Raw genomic sequence first — 14,551 nt, 5'->3', positions numbered from 1 at the left:
TGCAATGACCCTATTTCCAAATAGGGTTACATGCTGAGGTACTAGGGGTTAGGATTTCAACATATGAATTTTTGTTGGGGAGGGGCACAATTCAACCTATAACACCTTTTTAATGGAGGAAATGGTACTATAGATAAATATACTATAATTAGAAAAATTTGCTAAAACTGTAAATGTTATTTATCACATTTTGATACTCAATTTGATCTATAGATTTTAACTATCTAGTCATTTATACTGTGTTTCTCTTATTATAAGTCATTTCTAAATTGTCTAGAACAAATATAATTGACATGCAAGAAAGAGAAAAAAAATCTAATTTACCATCTCACCTTTGAAAGAAAGCTATTTATAAACCCTTAGTCATTTTTCTGTTTATATTAAAAATGCATATAAAGTACTTTTTAATATTCTCTGATTGGCTAATGGGATTACAAATTAGACTATTTGCACTGGAAACATTCCAAATATTTCTCTTTGTTAAAACTTTGTGAGTTCTTTAGTAATTGTATTTTTTATTCTTTGGTTATAACTACACTTACAAAAAGAGGGAATGAGTATAACTTTATCATTATTCTCTCTAGTTCTTTATCCACCTCTCATGGCAACTTTAATTGGAACACATGGAAATGATCTGCCAGGATTTTACAGTTCTTTGGGCAGTTGTTCATGGCTTACTCACTGTCTGTCCTGTTTCCTTTTAATCAGTTCTTTTTTTCTTTCTCTTGTGAAATGACTATGACCAGATCTTGGAGGGGAAAATGTGTTACAGTATATTAGGTGGGGATGGGTATAGTGATTGTATTACAGTTGTGACTCATCAAAGCAAAATACTTCAGGAATCTCGAATCCAATGACTGAAGCAGACAAAATCCAGTCAGCATCATAATTGATGGAAGCCACATTTTCCATTACATTGGGTTATATATGTTATTCCTCCACAAAGTACACATCACATATTTTAAATATAGGGATATTTTATACTCTTAAAATATGTCTGTTTGGAAAACTGACCTATAAACTATGGCTTTTCAGAAGGGCTAACAGTAAGACTAACATAAAAGATACTGTTTGGTGGTTTATATGGTGTACTTTTATTACCCTCAAACTCTTCCTTTTTAGGCAGATTACTTTTGTCGTTTTGAGACTGGAAAGTAGCAAGTGTTGTCTTCTTGCTGGGAAATTGCTGGGAGGAGTACTGGCTCTCTCTGTACCTTAAAATGAGTGCACTAGGTGGTCTTAGATGGGACTACTTGAATCTTTTTGTTGGGGGGAGGAAGAAATCTCTAAGTAAGATTGTTTCTGGTTTCTCCACTGGCCATTATTTTGTATATGTTGAATAGATAGATCGTATTCCTTTGGTAATAGAAATAAGTTTTGATTTAATTATTTAAAGGTGAATTCAATTAGCTATAGCCCATAATATAGTTTCTCTAACACTGAGTCTTTATGCTTAAACATTTTAAATCAAATTTGATTTAAATAAAATTAGGATATTTTAAAGTTTTAATCTTAGTATTTGTTTCAATAGGTAATAGGTCGCATGGTTCACAATTCAAATGTTACAAAAGGGTATGTATACAGTGAAGAGTGTGTATGGTTCTGAAGATGCGCTGAGAAGGCTGTGCAGAATTACACTGTTGGTTCCAAACGTAAGCAAAGGTTATCACCAGTAGATGTCATCACTAATGGACATCCACTGAGTTCAGGGACACTGAGCTCTTGTTCCTGATTACAGGATTATGGCCCTGAGAATAAGTTTCAGTGAGAGAATCTGTGGTCATGGTTCTCTCATACTACTGGTTAAATAAGGATAGCTGACCACATATAAGACTTAGCAAAAAGGAACAACCGAAAAAACAGGTTGTCTCATCATCTTCTAGAAAGTTGTTAAAGGTGAGAATCAATCCCATTTTTATGTCTTATGATTAGCTCTCCGTCTTCTATCAAGGGTCTAGCAGATAAGGGTTAGTGAGAAAAGATTAAGAAAAAGACTAAGTGATTTGCTTATCATCCATTCTTCTGGTCTTCTAAGTTCTGTCTTTGTGTTCATTTGAACATGAGGAGCCTGGGTGTCAAACTCATGTTCTCAAGCATCTTGTACAGTCACCTGTAGAGTTCCGTCATCATGTTGTACTAAGCTTTTATTTTGGCAGTCATTTCACACAACTGCTTTATGAAAACCACATTTGCGGTTTTATTCCTCTTTCTACAGCCATGGAAGTAGAGGATGTCACTGAGATTCATTTAAAGTGTATGTTTGATGGTAGTGAATATACCCTAATTGCTACTATGATTTTTTTAAAGTGAGTAATAATCAATATCTGGTGAAAATTTAGTTGTTACTGGTTAAACTGTTCTTCTCGCTTCTTGAAATCAAACTCAAAGCGTTAGATTATGTGAAAAATCAAATTGAATTCATGAAAGTAAGTCTTTTTAGAAAGGGCACAGGTGGGACTCCGGACTCAGTAGTGACATGCAGTGCACCTAGGATAGAAAGGACAATGGAAAGGTCCAGTTAAATGATTTATTTGTCTTTGTTTAAAAAGACTGGTATATTATTTTGTAAAATGCTCTCCCTGAATGGATTAAATTCCTTAATTCCTGTAGTGGTCAGCATTTCTCTTAATTGAAAAATATTGAGATACAACTTCCTTATTTATAGTTAATATTAAGATTTCAGAACAGTTTCCGCATTACACATATAAACCAGAGTTACACTAATAAACTGATAAAGTGCAATTATAAACATTTATGTGCAGGTCAGAAGCAATTTTTCAAGATAGTGGCATTAACTATTTTGGGCAAGGATTAAGTTTGATTAGTTCTAATCACAGAAGCCTTTGCTTTGGTAATCTGTGTATGTGTATATATTTAATTGTGTCCTTTGATTTCATGTGATTCAAATTGTTTTATAAATGAAGAGGCATAAGTCAAATTCAGTCTTGTATGTACATAGGACATTATCAGAGATGTGTCTGAAGATCAATGTATAAGGATATTCATTGTGGTAATATTTATAATAATTAAAATTAAATTAAAAATAACCTAACTGCTTAATGTAATGATAGAAATATGGTACATCCAAACTTTGGATTACTATGTACGTGTTGAAAATCATGCTTTTTGGCAGTGACATCTGCATCATGGCAGAGTGAGTTGTTCCCTTTGTCTCTCCCCTCTAAGTTACAACCAGTCGGACATCCATTAACCAACAGAGGACTCCCTGCACAGCACACCAGAATGCCAAAGAGATCCATGCATCTATATATCTGAAGGTGAGTGGACTGGACCTCCAGAAGGCAGTGGAACTAGGGGAGCAGCCTCCTCGCCCTCCCCTGACAGTGGCAATCCAAAACAAGGATTCTCACACTGGCACACGTGCCAGTGAACAGAGACTGGAGGGGCAGACACGGCGCTTGCAGTTTAGCCCCTGCCTCCCCCTCCCCACGGCGGTGCAGATGTTGCACAAGTCCTAAGGATTCAGGACACAGAGTGAAGCCAGTGACCCAGCCTCCTCATGCTCCGCATGGGGACAGCATCCAAAATGCACATTTCTCTGGCTGGGGCTGGGTGCCCTGACCTGAGGTTTCAAAGTATAGCAGTGTGCACAAACAACCAGAGGCTGCAGGACCAGCAACAACACTTACTTACGGCTTAGCCCCCACGCCTCCCCTAGCAGTAGCAGGTCACACCAGTGACCTGAGGCTTCAGGAACCACAGCAGAACCCATTACCTGCCCCTAGTTGGCAGCACCCCCAACACTGGTTCTACCAACAGCAGGGGCTGCATACAAGACCCTGGGCCCCCTGGCAGTGACCGTGACACCTGTGAATCCAGTGCCCCTGGCAGTGGTGCTGCCAGCACCCCCAGGTAACCCGGGAGGAGTAGCACAGGGAGTGCACAGGGCAGCAGCACCCAAGCCTGTGGAGAGCCCACAAGGGGCCAGTGGGGGAACACAAGACCCTGGAAGCAGCAGAAGTGCTCGCAGCCTGGTGACCCTGGTGGTGACACCTGAGACTGCAGTGACATTGTAAGCAGCAAGGCACCAGTAATTTTAGAGGCGCAGACAGCACAAGGAGGTCACTGACAACGCCTCTAGCAGAGGCAGTGGAGGGTGGAAAGTGCAGGCTCTCAGATACAACCAGAAGCAGCTCAGAACCAAAGTAAGCAAAGCTTACCCAAATAAGAAAGGTGTTTACTGCCACAAATGCACCTGCACAGGGTCAACTCATCAAGTTCCATGAAGAACTACAGTAACATGGCAGAACAGAAAGAAAAAGGCAACTCTCCATAAGCCAAACTTGAAGTCACAAAATATTATGATCTAACTGACAGAGAATTCAAAATAGCTGTCAAGAAGAAACTCAGTGAGATACAAGAAGACTCAGAGAGGCAGTTCAGTGAACTCAGGAATAAAATTAATGAACAGAAGGAGTACTTCACCAAAGAGATTGAAACTCTAAAAAAAAAAATCCAAACGAATTCTGGAGATGAAGAACACAATTAATGAGATGAAAAATAAAATAGAAAACATTGAAAATAGAGAAAACCATATGGAAGGGAGAATTAGTGAGCTCGAAGAAATCTAGAAATGATTCAGGTGGAAGAGGAGAGAGAAATAAGATTTTAAAAAAATGAAGAAATTCTATGGGAAATATCTGACTCAATTACGAAAAGCAGCATAGGGATGATAGGTATCCTAGAAGGAGAAGAGGGAGAGAAAGGAGCAGAGAGTTTATTCAAAGAAATAATAGCTGAGAACTTCCCAAACCTGGGGAAGAAACTAGACATACAAGTACATAAAGCTAATAGAACTCCTAATTATCTCAATGCAAAAAGACCTTCTTCAAGACCTATTATATTAAAACTGTCAAAAGTCAATGGCAAAGAAAGAATATTAAGGGCAGCCAGAAAGAAGAAAATAACTTACAAAGGAACCTCCATCAGGCTATCAGTGGATTTCTCAGCAGAAACTCTACAGGCTAGGAAAGAGTGGGATGATGTATTCAAAATATTGAAAGACGAAAACTATCAGCCAATATATATATGTGTGTATATATATGTACTATTCCATCCAAAAGCAGCAGAATACACATTCTTCTCAAGTGCACATGGAACATTCTCAAAGATAGACCATATGTTGGGAAACAAAACAAGCCTCAGTAAGTATAAGAAGATTGAGATCATATCAAGCATCATTTCCAACCACAATGCTATGAAACTAGAAGTCAGCTATAAGTAAAAGGCTAGGAAAGTCACAAATACGTGGAGACTAAGCAACATGCTACTGAACAACCATTGGATAAATGGAGAAATAAAAAAATAGCTAGAGACAAATGAAAGTGAAAACAGAATATACCAAAACTTATGGGATGCAGCAAAAGCAGTACTAAGTGGGAAATTTATAGAAATACAGGCCTACCTCAACAAATAAGAAAAATCTCAAATAAACAAGCTCACCCTATACCCAAAAGAACTAGAAAGAGAAGAACAAACGAAGCACAAAATCAAAAGAAGGAAGGAAATAATAAAAATTAGAGCAGAAATAAATGAAATAGAGACTAAAAAACAGTAGAAAGGATCAATGAAACTAACAGCTGGTTCCTTGAGAAGATAAACAAAATTGGCAGACTCTTAGCCAGACTCACTAAGAAAAAATGAGAGAAGGCTCAAATAAAATCAGAAATGAAAGAGGAGAAATTGCAGTGGATACCACAGAAATAAAAAGCATTATAAGAGAATACTATGAAAAGCTATATGCCAACAAATTGGATAACCTAGAAGAAATGGATAAATTATTAGAATCATACAACTTTCTAAAACTGAATCAAGAAGAAATGGAGAATCTGAGTAGACCAATCGCAAGTAGAGATTGAAATTAGTAATCAAAAAACTCCTAAAAAACAAAGATCTGGGACCAGACAGCTTCTCTAGTGAATTCTGCCAAACATTCAGAGATTTGATACCTGTCCTTCTCAAACTCTTCCAAAAAATTGAAGAGGATGGTATGCTTCCTAACTCATTTTACAAGGCCAACATCACCCTGATCCCAAAGCCAGACAAGGACAACACAAGAAGAAAAAGTGCAGGCCAATATCACTGATGAACATAGATGCAAAAATCCTCAACAAAATATTAGCAAGTCGAATACAACAATACATTAAAAGGATTATACATGAGCAAGTGGCATTTATACCAGGGATGCAGGGATGGTTTAACATCTGCAAATCAATCAGTGTGATACAACATGTTAATAAAATGAAGAATAAAAATCACATGATCATCTCAATAGATACAGAGAAAGCATTTGACAAGATCCAACATCCATTTATGATAAAACTCTGAACAAAATTAGTGTAGAAGGAAAGTACTTCGACATAGTAAAGGCCATTTATGACAAACCCACAGCCAATATCGTACTCAACAGTGAAAAACTGACAGCTGTTCCTCTAGGAACAGGAACAAGACAAGGATGCCCACTCTTGCTACTCTTATTCAACGTAGTATTGGAAGTCCTAGCCAGGACAGTTAGGCAAGAAAAAGAAATAAAAGGCATCCGAACTGGAAAGAAGAAGTAAAACTGTCACTATTTGTGGATGATGTGATTTTATATATAGAAAACCCTAAAGAATCCACCAAAAAACTATTAGAAATATTAAACGAACACAGTAAATTTGCAGGGTACAAAATCAACATGCAAAAATCAGTGGCATTTGTATACACTAACAAAGAATTAGCAGAAAGAGAAATCAAGAATACAATCCCATTTACAATCACAACAAAAAGAATATCTAGGAATAAATTTAACCAAGGAGGTGAAAGATCTATAAACTGAAATCTATAAGACATTATTAAAAGAAATTGAAGAAGACATAAAGAAATGGAAAGATATTTCATGCTCATGGATTGGAAGAATAAAAATAGTTAAAATGTCCATATTACTGAAAGCAATCTACAAATTCAGTGCAATCACAGTCAGAATCCTAATGACATTTTTCACGGAAGTAGAACATAGAATCCTACCATTTATATGGAACAACAAAAGACCGTGAATAACCAAAGCAATCCTGAGAAAAAAGAACAAAGCTAGAGGCATCATAATTCCTAACTTCAAAATATACTACAAAACTATGGTAATCAAAACAGCATGGTTCTAGCAGAAAAACAGATACACAAATCAGTGGAACAGAATTGAAAGTCCAGAAATAAAACCACACATCTATGGACAGCTAATCTTTGACAAAGGAGCCAAGAACATACAATGGAAAAGAAAGTCTCTTCAATAAACGGTGCTGGGAAAACTGGACAGCCACATCAAAAGAATGAAAGTAGAACATTATCTTATACCATATGCAAAAATTAACTCAAAATGGATTAAAGACTTGAATGTAAGACCTGAAACCATAAAACTCCCAGAAGAAAACATAGGCAGTATGCTCTTTAACGTCGTTCTTAGCAGTATCTTTTTGAATACCATGTCTCCTTAGGCAAGGGAAACAAAAGAAAAAATAAACATATAGGACTACATCCAACTAAAAAGCTTCTGCATGTCAAAGGAAACCATCAACAAAATAAAAAGACACCCCACCAAGTGAGAGAAAATATTTGCAAATCATATATCCAACAGGGGGTTCATTTCCAAAATATATAAAGAACTCATACAACTCAACACCAAAAAAATGAACAACCCCATCAAAAAATGGGCAGAGGATATGAACAGACATTTTTCTTTTCTTTTCTTTTTTTTTAAAGATTTTATTTATTTATTTTTTCCCCACAAAGCCCCAGTTGTATGTCACAGCTGCACATCCTTCTAGTTGCTGCATGTGGGACGCGGCCCCAGCATGGCTGGAGAAGCGGTGTGTCGGTGCGCGCCCGGGATCCGAACCCGGGCCGCCAGCAGCAGAGCGCGCGCACTTAACCGCTAAGCCACGGGGCCGGCCCTGAACAGACATTTTTCTAAGGAAGATATACAGATGACCAACAGGCACATGAAAAGATGTTCAACATCACTAATTATTAGGGAAATGCAAATCAAAACTACAATGAGATATCACCTCACGCCTGTCAGAATGGCTATTATTAAAAAGACAAGACATAAGTGTTGGAGAGGATATGGAGAAAAGGGAACCCTCATACAGTGCTGATGGGAGTGCAAACTGGTGCAGCCACTATGAAAAACAATATGGAGATTTCTCAAAAAGTTAAAAACAGAAATTCCATATGATCTAGCTATTCCACTTCTGGGTATTTATCCAAAGAATGTGAGAACACTAATTCGAAAAGATATGCACCCTTCTGTTCATTGCAGTATTATTTACAATAGCCAAGACTTGGAAACAGCTCAAGTGCCCATCAATCGATGAATAGATAAAGAAGATGTGGTATGTATATATATGTGTGTGTATATATATGTATATATATACACAATGGAATACTACTCAGTCATAAAAAAGTGGAAATCGTGCCATTTGAGACAACATAGGTGGACCTTGAGGGTATTATTCTAAGTGAAATAAGTCAGAGAAAGACAAATACCATATGATTTCACTCATGTGGAAGATAAACACATAGATAAGGAGAACAGATTGGTGGTTACTAGAGGGGAGGGGGGTTGGGGGAGCGCAAAAGGGGTAAAGGGGCACATATGTATGGTGATGGTTGGAAACTAGACTTTTGGTGGTGAACACAATGCAGTCTGGTAAGCCAAAATATAATAAGATACACCTGAAATTTACACAATGTTATAAACCAATGTGACCTCAATAAAATTTTTTAAAAAATCATGCTTTTTTGGTAAATATTTAGTGACTTGGGGAATTGGTTATCATATAAATGCAAACATCATGACAAAAGGTGTATAAACAGCTTGACTCAAATTTTGCTGCATATATTTATGCCTAGAAATGTGACTGGGGCAGGAATTACTTTAAAATGTGATAGTGACTGTCTCTGTGGTGAGATTATGGTTGATTTTTATTCTTGCTCTATACTTTCCTACAATGAACCTCTATTACTTTTAAAGCCAAGATTAACAAACACCACCACTTTAGGGAGAAGAACAGATCATAATGGCTGCAATAGGTTGAGGTTGCCCGTGGATGCATACATTGTTGCCAATTTATAGAACATATAGTATTTTGTTGAAATAAGTCTAAGAGGTCATCTGGTTCTGTTTTCCATGAAGTACTGAAGTTCCTTCTGTATCACCTACAACAGGTATAAAGACAAAATCAGTCTCAGATACATATACAAGACAGATCATTTTTAGTTAGTGCTAATTTTTAGAAAGTTTCCCCCTTTCTCTCATTCATTTGCCCTTGTTTTGCCATTTGAGGTGTAAAAAAACATTTGAAGATGGTTGTTACCCCATCTCTATGTCTTCTTTTCTTCAGACTAACGATACTTAGTTTTTTATTTATCATATGACTTAATTTTCAGACCCCTTACCATTGTATTCACTTTCAGGAGCAAAATCAGTGTTGCATTTTAAATGTGGCTACAATGTCTGGGTACGGTAGTTTGGACATAGCCTGACCAGTACAGTTGTATGAGGCCATAATATCCATGATATGGATGTGATGTGGAAGTAGCTAAAGATTGTATAATTTTCAATCACTGTTAATTGGTCACAGACATGAGGAATTGGCATTTTTTGTCATTCTTCATCCAACTGAAGAAGAAAGGTTGGCTCTATGTTGCTAGGTACATAATATAAAATAAGGATACTTGATTTCGGAGTGGCAGTAAAGGCCCACTTAGATAGAGCTCACGTGCTCTGTCTGTCACTATAAGCTTTTGACCTGACGTTTGGCTTGGAGACCATGTAGCCGTTACGGTGCCCAGAATAAGAAAGCGTGGAAAGCATCCCTCTGAAAGATTTCACATGATTCTGTGACATGTAGTCAGAACTCCTCCTGTATGATCTTCTTTCTTCATGTGACTCCGTAAGGTTACCTAGGGAGAAGGACTCAGCTGTAAGATGACAGTCCGTAGAATGATGCAGTTGGTGCATTGCCTTTTAGTGTGACTCAAGTGAATACTATGACCCTTAGTAAAGAGCTTTAAGCTTTACTGATTTAAAATGGGTTCACAGAAGAATCAGTATGTTTTAAAGCCGATGTGGTGGTGGTGGTGTTTTTTAATAGACTATAATCTGAATAGTCTTGGATTGATTTTTTTCCAAGGTCACACAGGCTAGTTGGTGGCAGCCAGGAGTTGGAGAGTGCTTTTCTGACTTTGTTTGACTATTGTTAATAAAAGGTAAATGATTTTCATTAAATCAGCATTATCATGCCTTCCTGGATGGGCTATGTTTCTATAGTGAGAGTTCTGTCTAAAACTGCAAATTTTGCTGAGTAGGGATCTGAATTAGGGTCATTGTGGTGCATTAGAATGACAATGAAAAGGCTGGAGGCAAATTAATACAGTGAAAAAGTGGTATGGATTTTGCAGTCCTCTATGTTTTTTTTAAATAGTCAGATTTCAAAATCACATTAAGGTTGGTCATTGTGAAGTTTGTACCTGATACTTTACTATTTTATTCTATCTAGAAGACTTACAGTCATGGTTTGTCATCATTCCAGGAATCAGTCCTTTCTTCAATTTTGGGACTCTTTCTGTTTTTTAAAGAGCAGCCTTTTGCTTGATGTGTTTAATATTTTGCATTTTATTTAATAGATTGCTTTAGAATTTGTCCATTGGCTAATTCAACTCTTACCTTGCTTTTGTCTCTGAATAGTGCTTTTAAATTTATATACTTCGTTGTTATGTGATTATATGCCTGCCTTTCCACACACCCTACCATGAAAAAGGAGAGGAGCAAACGATGTTCTGCACCATATAACTCTGTTTACCAGCTCTTACAGCCACGGCTGATGGGCCTAGTTGTGGACACCAGAGCCAAAGAAGAACCTTCTGTGGATACTGGTCATGGCCTGTGTGACTGGTTCTGAAAACTCACTGAATGAGATTCCACTAAGCCCCAGAGTGGTAGTGGGAGTGATACCAGCTCAAGACAAGATTGACATAAGGGAAGCCATATTGTAGAAAAGAAAAACTCTATTGTAACTTTGAATGACCTCTGACAAACTACCTCAGCTGGATATGCACCCTCCAGGAGATCTAACTGCTCTGTAGATTTTACCACCCCTGCTTGTGCATGTACCTTCCAGCTGCGATAAGGTGATAACTTTGTTTTTTTGAGTTTGTTAGGAATGTGATGACCCCCGAACAGAGAATCTATGCTGATAGCCATCATCAGTGAAAATTGAAAGATCTGGTGTGGCACTCCCAGTATGTAACACCGGAAGGTCAACATTCCTAACCCCGTCCCCAATAACACAATGGCCTATATAACTGCTGTAAGATTTCGTGCCCCCTTAAGATGGTTCTTTTGGACATGAGTCGGCCATCTTTCCTCTTGCTAGCAAGCTGTAATAAAAAAGTCCTTTGTCTTCTACCACCTTGCCTCTTGACTATTGGCATGTCTTGCGGTGAGCAGAAGGCCCACGTCGGGCGGTAACAGGAGCAGAATAGGAAAGGTCATGATTAGGATGTGGCGAGGGAGAAGCCAGAGGTGACAGTGTTGGCCGTGGGGAAGCTGGAGTTACAAGGGGGAAGAAGCTGTGAGCAAGCAGAAGAAACTCATCCACAGAAGGGAACGTGGAGTGAAAAACAGAGAGAAGCAGATATTCTTGCAGTGAGAGGTGCCGCTACCTGGAGCTGGCATGGTTTGTGATGCTTCTCGAGTTTTGGTCTACAGGTGTCCTTGCAGTCTTCTCCCCTTGTTCTGTGTGGTCCAGAAACTCTGTGAGGCCTTGTAATCAAGAATCAGACTAAAACGCATAAAAGGCATTCAATTACTTGAATAATTGCATAATCATCCTCTCTTTTTATGCATTCACACTTTATCAAAATTTGGAATGTGTGTGTGTGTAGAGTAGATTAACCTTTCAATGAGTGGTTCAAATTAAGTTACATCTTAAAGGAGCAGTGCTCTTTAGATCACACAGAAGACATTTTCCCCAAACCTGTCATTAAAATACGTATACAGCAGCAATACCACAGTGTGTTTTAAAACATAAAAACACAGTATACCAGTGTATGATGATATACTATATAAGTGTATACTATATATATACTATATAAGAATAGTATTGTTATTCAGGGTGTATTTCTTTTTGCTAGTCAGTTGCCAGCGTTATTCAAGGAATAATGGGGTCATTGCTATTAATATCTTAGGTGGAAAAAGCTTGTACTGTCCTTATTTTCCAAAAAGATTGTGTTGTGGGCTTTTATTGTACATATTAGGATTTCCTTCTTCTCCTTGGCCATTGACATTAACATTGTTTTAGTCAATATTATACTTTTTGTGGGAAGTTTGTAGTCAGCCAACATGCAGAGGGGTTGGTACAGCATAAAACATTTTCTGTTTTTCTTAATAGTGGTTAAGGAGAACACTTTGTTACTCTGCCTCTTTAAGTAACATGATCCTTGAATTAAATTATTAAATATCCTGAATGTTACTCTCTTACTTTGTATGTTTAGCAGTTGTGGCTTGTCCCAAACTAGTTCTTTTGCAGTTTTTATTACTTTGCACGTAAATTCGTTCTTGAAAGGAGCTGCTTTTTGGCACTTTAACTGGTTAAAAAATAGATTTTATTACATTTCTTTTTTCTTTGGTGAAATCAAGATGATCTGGGAGAAGCATGTGCCTTTCCTTCCTTAGCGTTTACTAATTTTAGTACTTTTGTCACCCTAGATTATCATTTAGTCATTCAAATTTCCTGCTTCTTAATGGTTACAGTGATGATAGGTGGAGAGTGAAGGAATTTAGCCAGAGATGAAACCAACTGCAGGCAAATATATAGAGGCTTCTGTGTTGCCGTCTTGGTTTTCTTTCTTGAGTTCACCATCAGTTGTTTTTTTGAATGGGGGAAAAAAAACCAGCTTCAGTTCCCAGGTGCCTGTTTACTCTGGAATTACCAGGAAACCTTAATCCCCTGTGAATAAGAAAGCTTAAAACTCAGTTTGGAGTTGTTTTCTTAAATAGAACTTCTTCCTGTGATATTTTCTATGGGATTTTCTAAGACAATGGTCCAAATTCATGTGTAAGTCAATAGGGGGTGCTGTTTGAGGAGCTCTGTGGCGTATTCCCCAGGTTGGTAGGTTTGGAGAGCCTAAGTTTTTCTTGGCTTCAGCCAGTACCTTGAGAGGGAGGTATTAACAAAACTGAGGAAATAATATTTTTCAGTACTTAATTGGAGCATGGATATAGGTTTCTTCTCATTTAAGTACCACTTTAGTATCCCTCTCATACATTAAAAATATGATGAGCTACCTCACAATCTGTGAATCTAAAAATGTTCCTGTTGTCCTCTAGATTCCATGGGAATACTAAAGAAGAAATAATTTCTACCCTCAAAGAGCTGTCAAGCTGAAGGAGAAAGATGCTTATGAGAAGGGGTTAGAGTGAATGACTATGTACAGGCTTTACAAAGATACTAAGGATGCCGTACATGAGACATTTACTGCACTCCTTGTGAGCTAGACATTCTGCAGGTGTAGGACTGTAGAGAGCAAAAGGTGACCCTATGGCTCCTGTCCTCAAGAGGGCCTGGAAAAAGAAGTGACACATAAGTGCCACCCAGTGTGGCAAGAGCATGTAATAGAGGAAACAGAAGGAGTGATTTCTTCTACTATGAGGAATCAAGGAAGGCTGCCCTGAGGAGAGAGTGTTTGAGTAGGGATTTGAAGAATAGGTAAAAAGAGTATGACTGGTATGTTGAGTAGGATTAGGTAAGGCTTTGTGCAAGAGCTTCTGAGCAGAGAGCAGGTTTAGATTAGGTTAAGATGTCTTCCAGGTCTCTGAATTCCATGACCTAAATATTTTAATGGAGGCAAAATGGAAAGGCATTCCGGCAGAAAGAACTAACTTGAGGCCTTTGCAAAGGCAAAATAAGGTACAGGGGAGACTTTCTCTGTCATATGGCCCAGAAAAAAAATGAGTTAAAAGTGATACATATAATTATATCATTTCATCTGAGCTAGTTATTCACAGATTCAAGTGAGAGGTTGAGAGGATGAGTTGAAGGATTTGAAATCCAGATTCAATCTAGGAGATCATATTGTTTGTATTCATTGTCTACTGAAAGTTGAATTGAATTAAAATGATAGCTAGGATAACCCAACATTTTGCAATATAGTTTGTTTTGCAGCTTCTGACTTCTTGATAAGTGCTGGGTTTAGGGATTTATTATTACGTTTTTCTTCCCATGACTTTTCCTGGATGATAAATGACTTCCCAGGAAGATTAACTTTTAACTATGCTTTGAAACATGAGTGTTCAACTATTGTAATACCTTCATTTCATTTTGGATGATAATATTTCCAAGTTTGGAATGACGGCTATAAAATAAGTAGTTAGTATCATTTAACTAAATCCTGAACCTTCTATGATATGCAGTTTAAAAAATGTATTTTCCAGGAAGGCAGTTGAAAATTTTGGCTTTGCAGTTTACTTCTGGCTGTGTTTTGTGGAAATCAG

General features: G+C 37.6%; 1 protein-coding gene across 4 annotated transcripts in view; it reads left to right on the top strand.

Moving 5' to 3' along the window:
• BICC1 (BicC family RNA binding protein 1) overlaps nucleotides 1–14,551 on the top strand; it is a 285,588-nt gene that overhangs the window by 109,066 nt on the left and 161,971 nt on the right. The gene's annotated exons all lie outside the window — the stretch shown is intronic.

This window comes from Ceratotherium simum, chromosome 6, assembly GCF_057802395.1.
Source record: "Ceratotherium simum simum isolate JZ-2026a chromosome 6, ASM5780239v1, whole genome shotgun sequence".
Lineage (NCBI taxonomy): Eukaryota > Metazoa > Chordata > Mammalia > Perissodactyla > Rhinocerotidae > Ceratotherium > Ceratotherium simum.
This window is presented reverse-complemented; position numbering and strand designations above follow the sequence as displayed.